This window comes from Peromyscus maniculatus, chromosome 4, assembly GCF_049852395.1.
Source record: "Peromyscus maniculatus bairdii isolate BWxNUB_F1_BW_parent chromosome 4, HU_Pman_BW_mat_3.1, whole genome shotgun sequence".
Classification (NCBI taxonomy): Eukaryota; Metazoa; Chordata; class Mammalia; order Rodentia; family Cricetidae; genus Peromyscus; species Peromyscus maniculatus.
In genome coordinates, this window is record NC_134855.1 from 68,910,287 (window position 1) to 68,925,618 (window position 15,332).

Sequence of the window (15,332 nt, forward strand, 5' to 3'; positions counted from 1 at the left end):
TCTGCCTATACACACACACACACACACACACACACACACACACACACACACACACACACACACACACACGTGTGTGTGTCTATATGTGTGTGTGTGTGTGTGTGTGTGTGTGTGTGTGTATATAAATAAAATCTTTTGGCTGACTGTACTGAACTGCTTTCTAAACTCACTGAACCCGGTAAGGTTCTTTCTTGCCAGGACACCTTAAAACCTGGGATGTTTTCCTCTTCCACATCTCTAGCTGCCCTCAAGTTTGTCCTCTCCTTTGGCAGCTTTCTTCTCAGTGTCCATGCTACTGGTGTTATATTTAGGAAGTGATCTCCTGTGCCAAGAGTACTTCCTACTTCTCTTCTATCAAGTTCAGTGTAACTGGATTTATGTTGAGGTCTTTGATCCACTTGGACTTGAGTTTTATGCATGGTGACAGATATGGGTCTATTTGCAATCTTTTACATGTTGACATCCAGTTATGCCAGTACCATTTGTTGAAGATACTTTCTTTTTTCTATTGTATAGTTTTGGCTTCTTTGTCAAAAACCAGGTGTTCATATGTGTGTGGATTAATGTCAGGGTCTTCAGTTCGATTCCATTGGTCCATATGTCGGTTTTTATGCCAGTACCAAGCTGTTTTTATTACTATAGTTCTATAGTAGAGCTTGAGGTCAGGGATGGTGATGCCTCCAGAGGTTGCTTTATTATACAGGATTCTTTTAGCTATCCTGGGTTTTTTGTTTTTCCATATGAAGTTGAGTATTGTTCTTTATAAGTCTGTGAAGAGTTGTGTTGGGATTTTAATGGGGATTTGGCAGCTTTCTTTAGAGAACTGATTGCTCCCTCCACTCTGCCGAGTGCATACCATTATGCAGACTCATCTCACAGATCTGCAGTTGTTCCTGTGTGCTGGACTTGAGCTCCTTCAGAGAGCAGGGGCAATGTCTGTTTTCTCTCTGAGATCCAAGTACCTCGGAGAGAACCCGATGCACAATAGAAACTAAATGACTAAAAGAGAGTCTCAAGAAAGCATCCTCACCCCTTACCATCTTCAGGTGGTAACTATCAGAACCAGTGACATCCTTGAAAACCTCTGAAAGGTGCAGCAGCAAGGCAGTCTGCTTTGGCTATCAGGACAGGAGAGTTGTGGTGCTTGAGCTCTGCTTGGGTGAGAAAGAGAAGACCGTGGCAGTTCACCAAGATTGTTTGAACTAGATAGCTGAGGTGGAAGTGGAGTTTGAGTGTGCTGTTCTTCTTTGGCTGGTCATATACAGACATAAAAGCACCTGGTGTCTACTTTTCACCACCTACATCCTAGTCCCAACAGGTCTTCTAACTAATTGTTTAAAAAAACAATTTTTTTTTTAATTCCTTATGGACTTTATTATAGTAATGCTAATCGTCTCCAGCTACTTTCAAAAGCCATGCCTCTTAACCAGGTCCTAGGCAAAGCTTGTCAGCCCTCCATCATTTTCATAGAGAACCAGAAATACCTGGTTACGGTCAACTAGCTACAAGCAAAAGCTAAGGTGTCTTTTGTCATGTGAGGCCAGAGGGAATTTGGTTGGAGGATTCTGTTGAGAAGATATTCTAATACAGTTGGTCCACGGCTGTCTGGCTGAGGGACTTGTGGCAGCTAGCCAGCTGTGTGCCTCATGCAAGCAGCTGTTTCTGAGCATGCCACCCAACCCCCAATGAGGCTCTTTGATTCTCAGTAAGTACGATCTGTCATTAGGTGAGAAAACTGAAGTGACTGGAAAAATCTCATTGGGGAGCATTCCTCTCACCAAGAGGATTAGGTATCTCAACTAGATTTTGCACAATCTGATATCCACTGACTCTGGTTTCTGGGTTTTGAGGTCTTGGTTGCTCCTACATTAAAAATAAAAAAACAAAGCATTCAGCAGATGTCCCTCAACTAACTCCTTAGTGGGAAGAAAGTCGTGTGTGTGTGTGTGTGTGTGTGTGTGTGTGTGTGTGTGTGTGTGTGTGTGTGTGTGTTGCTAGGCATTGAACTCAGGGCTTCACACATGCTGGAGCAGCCTGGCATTCTTTAGTTGAACTATGTCATCCTTCAAAGTGCTGGAATTTTGTTGATAAGGACTGAAGTGTCTGTCTCTGTCTCTGCATAGATTAGCATGGGTTCTTCTCTATCTGAAAGTTAGCTTTGCCCTTAAAAGATGCTTGTGTGGAGGAGCCTAGAGCTTCTCTGCCCTGCATTCCCTCATCTTTGGAATTACTTCTTGGATTCACTGTGATAATATTCAAAGAGGTGAATGTGTTGTGCCAACAGACATTCCCAGGGGAAAATCCTCCAGGGTATTGATTTATTTTACTTCTCATTAAGTGATGTCTCTCCCAGGATATGATCTCTTACAGGATCCCATGTGAAATCGCTTTTGTAAATGAATTGCTAATTGCTATTAGCCTTGGTGTGCTTATTCTAAGCAGTTCTTCAGACCTCTAGATCAGTGATTCTCAATAGTGGTCCTTGGACATTGGAACTATAGCTCCTGAGTAACAGGGTCCCTCTTAAACACAGATTTACTTTAGACTTATAGTCAGAAGAAGAATGAGTTCTGGTGATTCCAGCTATTCAAAAGGCTGAATCAGGATTGTGAGTTTGAGGCCAGCCTGGTCTATTATGAGGCCTTGTCTCCAAAGAAAAAGTATTTAAAAGATATAACAATGGTGCAGTATCTGGTGGGTTTGTTTTCTTTTTTGTTGTTTTTGTTTTGGGGACTTTTTTGGTTTTTTTGAGACAGGGTTTCTCTATGTAGCCCAGGCTGTCCTGGATCTTGGACTGTAGATCAGGCTGGCCTGGAACTCAACAGAGATCTATCTGCCTGCCTCTGCTTCCCGAGTAGTGGGACTAAAGGTATGGGCCACCACTGCCTGGCATCTCCTTGCCCTTTTACTTGAGATTTTGGAAGACAATTTTATTCCCATTATATCTTCAGCTCTTTATATATACTTCTTGTGTAGCTTGGTAGGATGGAGCTGGTAAGGACCAGAACTACTCTTAACTGCACTGCCGCTCAGTCTAGCCAGGTCTCAGCTGACCTCTGTTCATCATGGTAGGAGGGCATGATGGAGCAGAGCAGTTACATCAGGGCCCACATCCAGCCTTTTGGGTGCCTGTGCTTCACCTCCCGTCTTTTTCCAGTTGTTGCTGCTCTCCAGGCTTCTCTCTTAACTGGCTGTAGCTCTTCAAGTCTTTGCTTCCTCGTGTTGAGTCATCAGTTCTCTCCTTGTTTCTAGGAAGTAGGATCCTTTTAGTGTCCCCCTTCCTGCTTTCTGAGACTCCTATAATTCTAATAATAGGCAGAACAGGATGAATGGACCCAGGCTCCTGTCCCCACCCTTTCTGTGTCCACCAGACAGAACCCTACTCTGGAGTTGCTGCTCTCTGTGACTCCGCTTTTGCTGTTTGATCCCCTTTCACTAGAGCCAGTGAGGGCTTTTTGTTCATTTCTGTTTTGTTTTAAGTTAGGCTTTTAGAGATTGCTGAGCTGAAGTTTTGCTGAATTCCCAAAACACTAAACTGCCTGTGTTCCCTCTCAGCTTTCATTTTCTAATTGGAACAAGGCACAATATTGTAACAGAAAACTGCAATTAATTTTCTAAAATAGTGGCAACTTGCACATTATAATAACTTTGGTTGTAACCAAGTGAAAGCATAATAACAAAATTACTAATGAAGCCAGAAATAGTCATATACCAAACTGTTCTTCCAGTTTATGTCATGTAAGCCCCATGTTACTTAGGGAAAGAGTAAAAAGTCAGGGCTGGGGCAGGGGGCTCGAGGAAAGAGATCTGCTAGGCATTCTCAACTCTAAGGATTAGTGTCTTCCAAATGGGAGTTCACATGTCATGCTGTTTGCCCAAGGCATGGACTATCCTTCCCCAACAGATGGAGGTTTTAGACAAACAAATGGTCTAGAGCTGGAGGTCAGTGGTACAGTGCTTTTTCAGCTTGTGCAAAGCCAGATTCCATCCCTGGCACTGCAGGGAGAAAGAGCTGGGAAACAGTCCTCAGCACAGTAGAGGCTCCAGGAACGTGACGCTCGGTGGTGCTGGCTGACACACCATCTCCTTTACCATCACTTGACTTGGTTGGGGCGGGTATCAGGCCATTTATTGACATTGCTTCTTTATGTAGTAAAGCTGTATTTAAGAGTTAAATGTTGCCCAGATAAATTAGCAATGTGGAAGATGTATTACAATGCTTGTTTGTATTTTTATGAAATCTAGGGCCTTCCATTAGACAAGCATCCTACCACTGAGCTATATCCCCAGGCCTAGAAATTTTTGTGTTTTTCATTTGTTTGTGATGCTAGCTAGAGATTGGACACAGAACTCAGAGCCTGCACATGCAGAGTAAACAATCTACCTCTGAGCTACACTCCATTCCTTCTTGGTTTTATGAGTTCTACTGTTTAGTGAACTCTCATCTGGTGTACTTCTATGGTTCTCCTATTATCCACCTTTCAGATATTTTTTGACAGTTGAGAAATTGATGGCTATTCCATATCCTAAACTTTTTTGGTCATGCTAGCCATCATCTTAGAGATAGTGCCTTAGAAAGCTTAAGGACTAGAACTGAGCCAGGAATGGTACACACCTGAACCCAGCACTTGAGAAGTAGGAGTAGTAGGAAGAGGATTGAGGCTATGGAATAGCTCAGCAGGTAAAGACACCTGCCACCTGCCAGTCCCGGACACTGAATTCAGTCCTGGGACCCACATAATAGAAGGAGAAATGCCCTCAGAGCTCCTCAAGTATACTGTGTCATACCCCCCACCACCACCAAATGTAAAAACATTTTTAATGAGTTTAAGACAAGCCTGGGCTGTATGAGACCCTGACTCAAAAAGCAAAACAATGTCAGTAACAACAACAAAAGATGAACAATTGGAAAGACATAGTGTGCAGAATGCTCATCTTTCTGTGACTACCGTTGTAGCTTAGGTTCTGAATCTGCGTGGTGCCTGATACCATCAGTCCTGCTTAGGTGTGGGCTCCTCTGAACCATCCTACTTTTATTTTCATGGGTCTAATCTTCATTGAGGTGTTCCCCTCCCCCGACTTGTGGTATGATCCTACTCATCTCTGTACTTCTGGATTTTAAAACTTCAGTTTTCAAAAATGATCCAGAATTCTGGCTTGGTGAAGAGTGCTCAGAAGGTCCAGGGGTCTGAGCTGCTTCTTTATCTTGGGGAAGCAGGTCTGGCTGCCCTTTTAGTAAGGGGGGGGGGAGCAAATTCTGAAATTACACTTTATTTTTGTGTCTTAGAAGGGTACCATTTCTTCAAGGGGAGATTAGGACAGAAGCAAGATGGCTTTGTTGTCAGAAATGATTTACTCCTTCCCAAGATTCTGTTCTCATTAATTTCCTTAGAGCTGCCTGTCAGTTGATTAAAAGCTGCTTCCGCTGCAATTATCTTAAAGTTGACTTCTGCGATGTAGCACAAAGCATCTATCCTCAAAAAGTTCCTTTCTTCAGAACATTGTAGAAAAGGGGGAGGGGCAAGTTAAAAGTCAGAGGTGTCTGTGATGTGATTTGTCGCAAGAAGGGGGAACAAAATACAAAATTAAAAATAACATTAGAACTGCCATCAAAGCTATTCGTTCAGGAGAATTTTTCCATGACATAATCATACAGCTCTGATGAGCCCTCTCGCCCCGACCCTCGCCCCACCCCAACCTCATTTATTTGGTTTTTCAAGACAGGGTTTCTCTGTGTAGCCCTGGCTGTCCTGGATCTCGCTCTGTAGACCAGGCCTTGAACTCACAGAGATCCACCTGCCTCTGCCTCCCGAGTGCTGGGGTCTCTTAAGGAGAGTGGGGTCTGTACTCCATTCTAGTCTTTTCACAAAAGGAAACAGGCTAGGCCTCTGTAGATATTAAACTGAAACTTTTGGGACCCAGGGAGCACTGAAATAAGAGTTTATTTAGACTGGGGATGTGACTCAGTAGGAGAGTGCTTACCTAACATGAGAGCCCTGGGTTCAGTCACCAGTGGTGAAAGGGGAGGCCGGGTGTTCCCACCACCACCTACAGTGAAGTTAGATAACAATTCTAAAGTGTCCCTAAAACCAAGATCTAAGAGTGTTTTGTAACAAAAAAATAAGGGAAAGAAAATGTGAGTTCACATTGGATCTACATTTATAAATAAGAGGGGCAAAATTATGCTGTGAAACTAGAGAGTGGCTGTTGCATCTGGATTGGAGGGAACAGTGGCCATAGAGGTTTCCATGTAAATAGTCAGGATAGATAACATTGGTGTTCGCCATGTGTAAGAACTGAGTCAAGGTTTCAATATATGTTCAGGAGTGTGAGAGAGGGTCTTTCAGTATGTCTAATTAATAACTTTCCTCCTCCCTCCACTCTTTGAATTAAATTTAGGACATCTCAGAATTTTTCTGTAAAGTCCAGGTACTTTGCTAGATTTAGGAATATAGCAATGAATAGAGACCTCTGTGCTTCTCAGTTTAATGCTTTGCTACTGCTGCTGTTTTTGTTTGTTTAGTGGCAGGGGTTGTGGCTGAGACCATCTTACTATGTAGTCTGGGCTGGCCTTGAACTCATGATCCTCCTGTTTCAGCTTCCTAAGTTCTGGGATTTCAGGTGTGTCCCACCATGCCAGACCAAGCCCTGCTTCTTGACTGGTCTTGTCACTTCCATCTCCAAAATCTTTATTGTATTTGGCACCCAGGAGACATGAGTTGTTGGCTTGCTTCATGAATGTGAATTACCTTGAATTCTGTATGTTATGTGCTTCCCTGGCCCTACGTGCACATATAGTCTGTTCACCACCGTCAGTGTACACAGTTTGTCGCATCTTACAAAGGTATTAATATGGATCTTTCTTTAGAAAATAGGGAGTGTCTTGTTCATTTTCATGATTCTGCTATTTTTGCTTTGACTAAATAAAAAAGAAAATTAGCTAACTTGGTATTCTGATCATTGTCTGCAAATAAACACTTTATTAGTCTTTGTTTTTTTTGTTTTTTTTTTTTTGAGACAGTTTCTCTATAGCTCATCAGATCATGAATTTATGATCTTTCTGCCTCAGTTCCCAAAGTGCTAGGATTACAGCTTGTATCACCATACCAGCCTTTAAATAACTACTTAAAAAAGATAGACTTGGAGGCTCGAGAGATGACTCAGTGGTTAAGAGTACATACTGCTGTTGCAGAGTACCATTGTTCAGATCCCAGCACCATACTGGATGGCTCACAAGCATCTGGAGCTCTATAGAATTCAAGGGGATCTGATGTCTTCCTCTAGCCTTTTGAAGCACATAGATACACACACACACACACACACATACACACACACACACACACACACACACACACACACACAAAAGTAAGTAATAAGATAAATTTTAGTGAGTGGGGGGTTGGCTAGAGAGATAGCTCAGCAGTTAAGAGCACTTACTTCTCTTTAGGAGGACGTGAGTTCAGTTCCCAGTACCCATAACAAATGGCTCACAACTACCTGTGAATTCAGCTCCAAGAGATCCAACAACCTCTTCTGGCTTCTGAGGGCATCTGAACACACATGGCATAGTCACACACACACACACACACACACACACACACACACACACACAAATGTTTAAAAGAAAATTTTTATGTACGCCAGGAGTGTTGGGGTGTAGCTAAGTGACAGAGTGTTTGCCTAGTATTCACAAGGCCCTGTATTTTCTCTTTAGCACACAAACATAAATAAGCAGGACTTGGAGCTAGCATATGGGATTCAGGTTTCTTAGAGAGGATTCTGGGCATGTAATCTAAGTGATAGAACACTCACCTATAATCTGTGGAGTTGTACATTAGATCCTAGGGCCACAAAAAGAAACCTGAAGCTAAGCGTGGTGATATTGCCTAGATCCAACATCTCAGAGGTTGAAGCAGGGGATTATAAATTTCAGGCCAGGTTAGGCTGCATTGCCAGCTCAAACCTGTCTCAAAAAATAAAATAAAGCCGGGTGGTGGTGGCGCACACCTTTAATCCCAGCACTCGGGAGGCAGAGGCAGGTGGATCTCTGTGAGTTCGAGGCCAGCCTGGGCTACCAAGTGAGTTCCAGGAAAGGCTCAAAGCTACACAGAGAAACCCTGTCTCGAAAAACCAAAAAAATAAAATAAAATAACGATAGTGTGGCTCCCTCTGCCTGCCCTGGAATATGTGTTTCTCGGCCTTCAATAAAGTGTGATCATCTGTTTTCAGTGGAACAGTCAACTGTTTCTTGCCATCTACCTTCCACTAATCTTTCCCATATTCATAGAGAATTGGTTTTCTTTTAATCACCTTCTCATGAAAACTTAAAGCCTCCCATGCTTTCTAATAGGTTTTCCATTTTTACAGCCCTTTCTCTAGGCACCATGGTGTGCCTGTCACCTCTACTCAGGACCCTTCTATTCTCCATGTCTCCTTTCTTGAACCAGCTTCAGTTAGTTATCTTAAGGCAAAGCAAATCCACCAACTGCACTAGACCTCCAGCCATCACTACAAGATTCCAGCTTCACAGATGATGTACATAAAAGAACCACAGAGTGTTTTCTGTTAGCTTCTTACCTGGCTGACTCTGAACAGTGCAGTTTGTGTCTAGGCCTAATGGTCTGGGTTTTATTGACATGCAGTAGAAAAGAAGGGATCTTGTTAAGGACTGTAGCATATTTTTCCTGTGTTATGTTCTGTTTTGGGACAGGCATTTACAGAGCCTAGCTTCTCTAGAACTCCTTGTATAGTACAAGCAAGCCTCAAACTTGAAATCTTCTTGTCTCTACCTCTGTAATGCTAGGATTATAGTACACACCACCATACCCAGCTTCCTCTGAATTTTAAAGGTTTTCTATTGACCTTTCATTATTTTCTAATACTCTCCTTAAATAAGAAATAAAGCCCTCAGCCATACATTGGTGGCACATGCCTTTAATCCCAGTACTGGAAAAGGCAGAGGCAGAAGCAGTCGGATCTCTGAGTTTGAAGCCACCCTGGTCTACACAGCCAGTTCCAGGACAGCTAGGCCTACACAGAGAATCCCTGTCTTGAAAAACAGAGGGCAGGGGGGAAGCCCTTTTAGTTTTGATCTGGAGACTTTCTTTTTTGTTCCTACTGTAGTTTGAGGAACAGATAAGCAGGTGATACAGGGGTTGTGTTGGACCCTAGAAGTGGAGGAATCATAATCTTCCTCTACTCCCTTAGAACTGTAAAGATTTGGTGACTTGGCCCATTCCCTATTGATGTGCTGAGACTGTATGGATGCTAAAATCTGTTCCTTCTAGCGTATTGATTCTCATTTCCTTTATAGATGATAGACAAAATGAGAATGCTGTACTTCAGGAGGGGAGATGTGCTGTTAGCACCTGTCATGTTCAAAGCAGGTGAAACCAGGACTTTTCAGACATGAATCAGTGGTTCAGTTTTGTATTCAGCCTTGCATCGGGTCCCCAGGTCCTCATAATTCTCTTCCAGTGCACTAGAATTAGGTAGTATAGCTCACGGGAAGTCTTTTTTGTCATGGAGGTTGGCAGACTACTGGCTTGACCGTTCACACATGCTGGGGAATTTTAGGACATTTGAATGGTGTTAAGGAAACCTTTCTTTGAACTGTATCTGTGGAACCTTAGCTGAGGCAAAGCTATCCCCTGCCCATACTGAATCAGATGCCCTACCAGTGCAGATGAACTTGATTCACAGAGCCTGTGCCTGTTTCAGTCTTGGAAGAGCCTCACAGCCAACCTGGTCTCTGGTGTAGACAGACGAATGGCAGAAACCACACATGGTGCAGGAGTAGCTGGAGCTACCGAACCTTCTGTCAATTTGGGGAATTTTTTTTTTCTTTCTTTTTGTTTAATTAAAAAGGAAGGTTTTGACTTTAACATAATAAAATTATATACAACAAAAACAGTTATCAAGTAAGAATAGCAGTTACAATATCCAGTCCATTTGTATTTGGCAAAATTAGAGAAAGTAGCCGGGTGGTTGTGGCTCATGCCTTTAATCCCAGCACTTAGTAGGCAGAGGCAGGTGTATCTCTGTGAGTTCAAGGCCAGCCTGGTCTACAAAGTGAGTTCCAGGACAGGCAACTACACAGAGAAACTCTGTCTCAAAAAACCAAAAAACAAACAAACAAAAATTAGAGAAAGTACTCTATTGTTTATCTTATCTTTGTGAGTCTAAAGTTTTATATCTAATTTACCTTTTATCATAACTAAGGAGAACTTTAAGTCTAATTATTTAGCCCATCAAAGACCCCAGAAGGGTGTAATATTACCTAACGACAGGAACATCTGTCTGCCTGGACCGTCACCCGAAGTTCTTCTTGTAATGTTCGGTCATCCAGCTTTGGTCTACAGGCCTACTCTATCTGACAGACATTTTTGTGAAGCAGGGAATTTGGAAGGACTGTCCTTCCTTGTCTGGGCAAAGTTTGGCAGTCACTTTCTTTTGCATCCTGCTGGTCCAGTTTGGACAATATCTGTCAGCAAGGGCAGTTTCTTTGCCCACTGGCTAGCTTTTGACATGAAGAAAGCAAACTCCATATGGAGGTTCTTGGATGCTAATCATCCTCTTTTGAAGTAAATTTGTGCTGTCAGGAACAGACATGTCTCACTGTCATGAAAAGTTCCAGGTTATTGAACATATTAAATACCATATTTTTAGGTCTTTGAGATGTTTGAAGACTGTCTGTCTAAATGTATCTGTTTAGCCTTGAAAACATATAATAATATGACTAGAAGTTTGATTATTATAGATGACTATTAACCTATATTTTTTAATTATACATTACATTTTTAAATGAATTGCATAAGCATAATACCCCAAACAAGAGTAGAAACATACATATAATAGAGCAAAAATCAGTTTAAATTTGTACCAAAATCCATACCTATGTAATATATCAAAATAGTTGTTTTTTGAATTAAAGGAGATTTAATAATCTAACTCTTTTTTTCCTTATCATTCCTGTCCCCTTTTTTTCCTTTAGAAAGAGATCTTTGACTTTAACTCTCTTTTGTTTAGTTTTTTTTTTTCCTCATTATGACTAATAACAACTTGTAACCAACCCCCCTCAAATAGTAACAAGCATACATAACCAATCTTTTGGGAATGTAGGTGTTGTTTTTTTCCAGACTGCTTCCTGGTGTTTGGGGGCAATGGAATCTTTGGGGGAATCTTGAGAACATTAGGATAATGATTAAGTCTTGGCTGGAGTAGTCTGTGAGGCTAGTCCATCTCAGCCAGCAAGCAGCCTTGAAGCTGTTCTGGATGTTGGATCACCTGGGTCATCCATTTTCATTGGTGTCTGGTCCAATTTGGGGAAATTTTGTTTTGTTTTGTTTTGTTTTGTTTTTCGAGACAGGGTTTCTCTGTGTAGCTTTGCGCCTTTCGCGCCTTTCCTGGAACTCACTTGGTAGCCCAGGCTGGCCTCGAACTCACAGAGATCCGCCTGCCTCTGCCTCCCGAGTGCTGGGATTAAAGGCGTGTGCCACCACCGCCCAGCTGAATTTGGGGAAATTTTTGCCTAGATAATTTTCTCATCTCTAGGACTGATTACTTGTGAGACACATTTCCTCTCATGAGGGACACTGAGCTGTCTAGCTCTAGCCAGGGAAAAGAGTAGAAACCCCTCAAATTTTTTAGATTGGACTGGCTCTCATTGCTAAGGGCCCTTGGGTTGCACGGATGCCTGAAAGGACCTAAAAGTCAATAATCCCATCTCCTGAATCTTGTAGGCATTTATCTCCCTCTGTGCTCATCTCTCTTCTACTCACCCTCATGCTTCAGTGTGGTGAGAAAGCAAGAGATTATTAGGAACGCTGCAGGATGCTTAATGTTCATAGGACATTCTTCTGGCTTCCTGCACAAATTAGGATTTAGCCTAATCCCCAAATGTTGCAGGTAGGAGGCCCTTGGAGCTGCTCCTTCAGTTCTGCTTAAGGACTCAGACTTGAGAAAGATAGGCTAGAGCCAGAGGACAAATCTACATCCCCATGACTCTTAGGATCACACTAGTTGTGACCTGGCTAGTAATTTCTAAGGAGTCTCACCTTTAATTACTAGTTCTATTACTGTCCCTCTATCCTAAGCCTTGTCTGTCCTAAGCTGGGTTCACCTGTCATATTGGCCTTTTGGGAAATTTTGTCCCCAAAGCAAGTTGCTGTTGTAAGAAGGAAATTGATAGTATTTGTTTAATCCTTCTGCAGCAACAGACAATAGAAGGTAAACTTGTGACATATAATAGGTTTGCTTGCTACTTTTCCTGGTTTGGAAATTTTCTAGAAGTTTTTCTTGTTTTACTTCTTTGAGATTCCTATCAGAAATTTTCAGGCAACCCTTAAATTAACCATCTGCTTTTCAAAAGCCTTAGCATTTTTTTTTTTCTTACAAGGCCTCTTTCTCGTCCCTTCTGCTCTATTCCCTAGGATTACAAGTTATTGTGCTTTTAGGGAAATTTTGTTGTGAAGCCCCTACAGAGCTGCACAAGCCTGACCCCAAAGCTTCCTCCCTGAATTCAACTTTACTGTCATTCCTCCTGTAAACAGATTAAATGGTCTTAGCCACAATTGTGTGATTCCCAACTAAGCTGCCCTGTTAGAGTGTATGCCACATTATATTGACCATGGTGCCCTTTAGATTAGAAAGGACAACATTGATTACCGGGGGGGGGGGGGGGGGGGGGGGCGTTTGGTTTGTTGATTTTGCTGCTGGTGGCACACTCCTTTAATCCCGGCACTTAGAGGCAGAGGCAGGTGGATCTCTGAGTTCGAGGCCAGCCTGATCTACAAAGCGAGTTCCAGGACAGCTAGGGTTGTTACACAGACAAACCCTGTCTCAAAAAAACAAAACAACAACAAAAGGATTTTGCTTTATTTTCAACTATGCATAAGCATGTATACCTGTGTGAGTACATATGCTTGTGGGGCCAAAGATGTCAGGTCCCCTGGAGCTGGTTTACAGGCAGCTGAGAGCCACCAGCTCTGCATGCTAGGAACTGAACTCGGGTCCTCCTCAGGAACAGCAGACACTCTTACTAACACCAAGCCATGTCCTTAGCCCCACCTTTCTTTATTTAAAGGAAAACACTTGGTTAGGAACAGAGGAAAAGGAATGGTACTACCACCTGTATGAGCCTTCAGCCAGGTATGCCAAGTGTTTATCATGAGCTCTTGATGTGGTCAAGGCTCCTGCCAAATATATATGTATGAAGAGATTAATCTACAGGTCAGGCAGCCATATTCTGGATGATTCGAACTGAAGTCCATAAATTCCTCTGGGCTTTTTCCTCCCTCCTTTTCCTTTTTTGAGATAGGGTCTTATGTAGCCTAGGCTAGCCTCAGATTTGGAGAAGTCCTACTGATTCTCTCCCTTAAGCACTAGGATTACAAAGGTGTGTACTACTGCACCTGATGTCATTGGGCTGGATTTTAGTTAGAAAAATTTGTAAGCCCTGGCTAATTCTTTGAGTCAAGTCTTACAGGAAGGCTTTTTTTTTTTTTTAAAGCCAAATGTGTATGTTTATTTACTTAATGTGTATGGGTATTTTGTCTGCATATATGTCTGTGTACCACATGCATGCCTTATGCCCAAGGAGACCAAAAGGAGACCAGAAGAGGATGTTGGATCCCTGGGACTGGAGTAATGGTTGTGAGCCATCATTTGGATGCTGGGAATTGAACCCTGACCCTCTAGGAGAGCAGCCAATGCTCTTAACCACTGGGCCATCTTAACAGCCCAACATAGGAGGTTTTTTGTCATTGTTGTTTGGGTTTGGCTTGGGGTTCTTCCTTTGTTTTTGTTTTTTAATTTTGCCTGTGTATGTAGGTGCACTTACACCGTGGCATGTGTGAAGGTCAGCCAGCAGCTCTCGGGAGTCACTTGTCTCCTGACACCTTGTGGGATCTGGGGGTCGGGGTCATCAGGTCATCAGGCCTCTTGCAAGTTCCTCTGCAGACTGAGCCATCTCTGTGGCCCTTGATTTGTTTATTTGTTTTGTTTTGAGATAGTCTCAAAATGGCCTTGAACTTCTGATCCTCCTGCCTCAACTTTTAAGTGCTAGGATCCCAGATGTGTTCTGTCATGCTAGACCAAGTTTCTTAATCCAACAAACACAGTTAGGACTCAAGCCAAAGCCAATTCTGTGTTGGTAAAGGCTCATTCAACCTGAGGACCATAGCAAAGCCATTCTCGAACAGTACAAGTAGCTATTAGACACATTTCTCAGTGCCATACCTGACAAGTTACTGATATCAGCATTCTCCGTATGGTAATATATGGAGTGCACATGCATTGTAGCAACTGTCTTGATAAGAGCCTTTCCAGTCAGTATCCAAGACACATGTATCCATATTCTCAAGACCAAGACTGCTTGATTTGAGCAGAGGTAATTCATCCCTGCTTTAGTTTAAATTTCAGGGAGGCTAGAACAAAAGTAGAAAGAAATGAGGAGAAATGAGAATCTCAACTCCTGCCCTTTCATGGACTCTTGTTAAAGATCCTAAATGCAGGTTCCTCGAAACAGAATCAACAGCTACAGTTTATAAGCTTATGCCATTCCAGGCAATTTTTATATCCCTATTTCTTAAATTTTCCTAGTTATTTGAATGCAAGGGTGGGGGTCAGTTTCGTGTCCCCCACCCCCCTGCCATTTGCATGTCATACTTGGCATGAAACCCGGTTTTTGAGATAGAGTGTCACATAGCCCAGGCTGGTTTTTAACTTTTTGTGGCCAAAGATGACTGACTGGTCTTCCTGTCTCCTCCTCCTCCTAAGTGCTGGGAATTCAGGTTGTATCACCAGACCAAGTTTATGTGGTGCTGAAGATCAAACTCAGGGCTTCATGCATGCTTAGGCAAGCATTCTGCCAATTGGGCTGTATTCTCAGACTTAATGTGGGCGATTTTTAAGCTGAGATCTAAACAAGTTGTTATGTAGTCATATCAGGGTTCAAAGTTAAGTTCAAGTAAATGCCCCTGTCTTTCATTTCTCTCTTCCCTGCCCCAGTCTCTGACCAAAGGTGCTTTTGAAATGACTGTCAGGTCAATGTCAGAGACCTTGTCACTGGATTTCTCTTGGGCCCAAACTGTCGATGAAGGCAGGTCATCCTCAGGACAAAGTAGCTTTTGGGGAGGTAACAGAAATTACTGAAAGGGGAATTTCTGCCTTTGAGACAGGAGATGGATCTAATGGTGGTTTATATAAGCCAGAAGGCAGCCATGGGCCTGCAAGTTGAAGATTCCCCTCTGCCCTGCTCCCCACATCTGAATATACCTTTTGGATTTCCTTAACAATAGCAGTTTTAACAGTGCTTTTAATTAGCTGAATTA

The 15,332-nt window shown here is 42.6% G+C and overlaps 1 protein-coding gene across 15 annotated transcripts in view; it reads left to right on the forward strand.

Moving 5' to 3' along the window:
- Ambra1 (autophagy and beclin 1 regulator 1) overlaps positions 1 to 15,332 on the forward strand; it is a 213,024-nt gene that overhangs the window by 178,266 nt on the left and 19,426 nt on the right. The gene's annotated exons all lie outside the window — the stretch shown is intronic.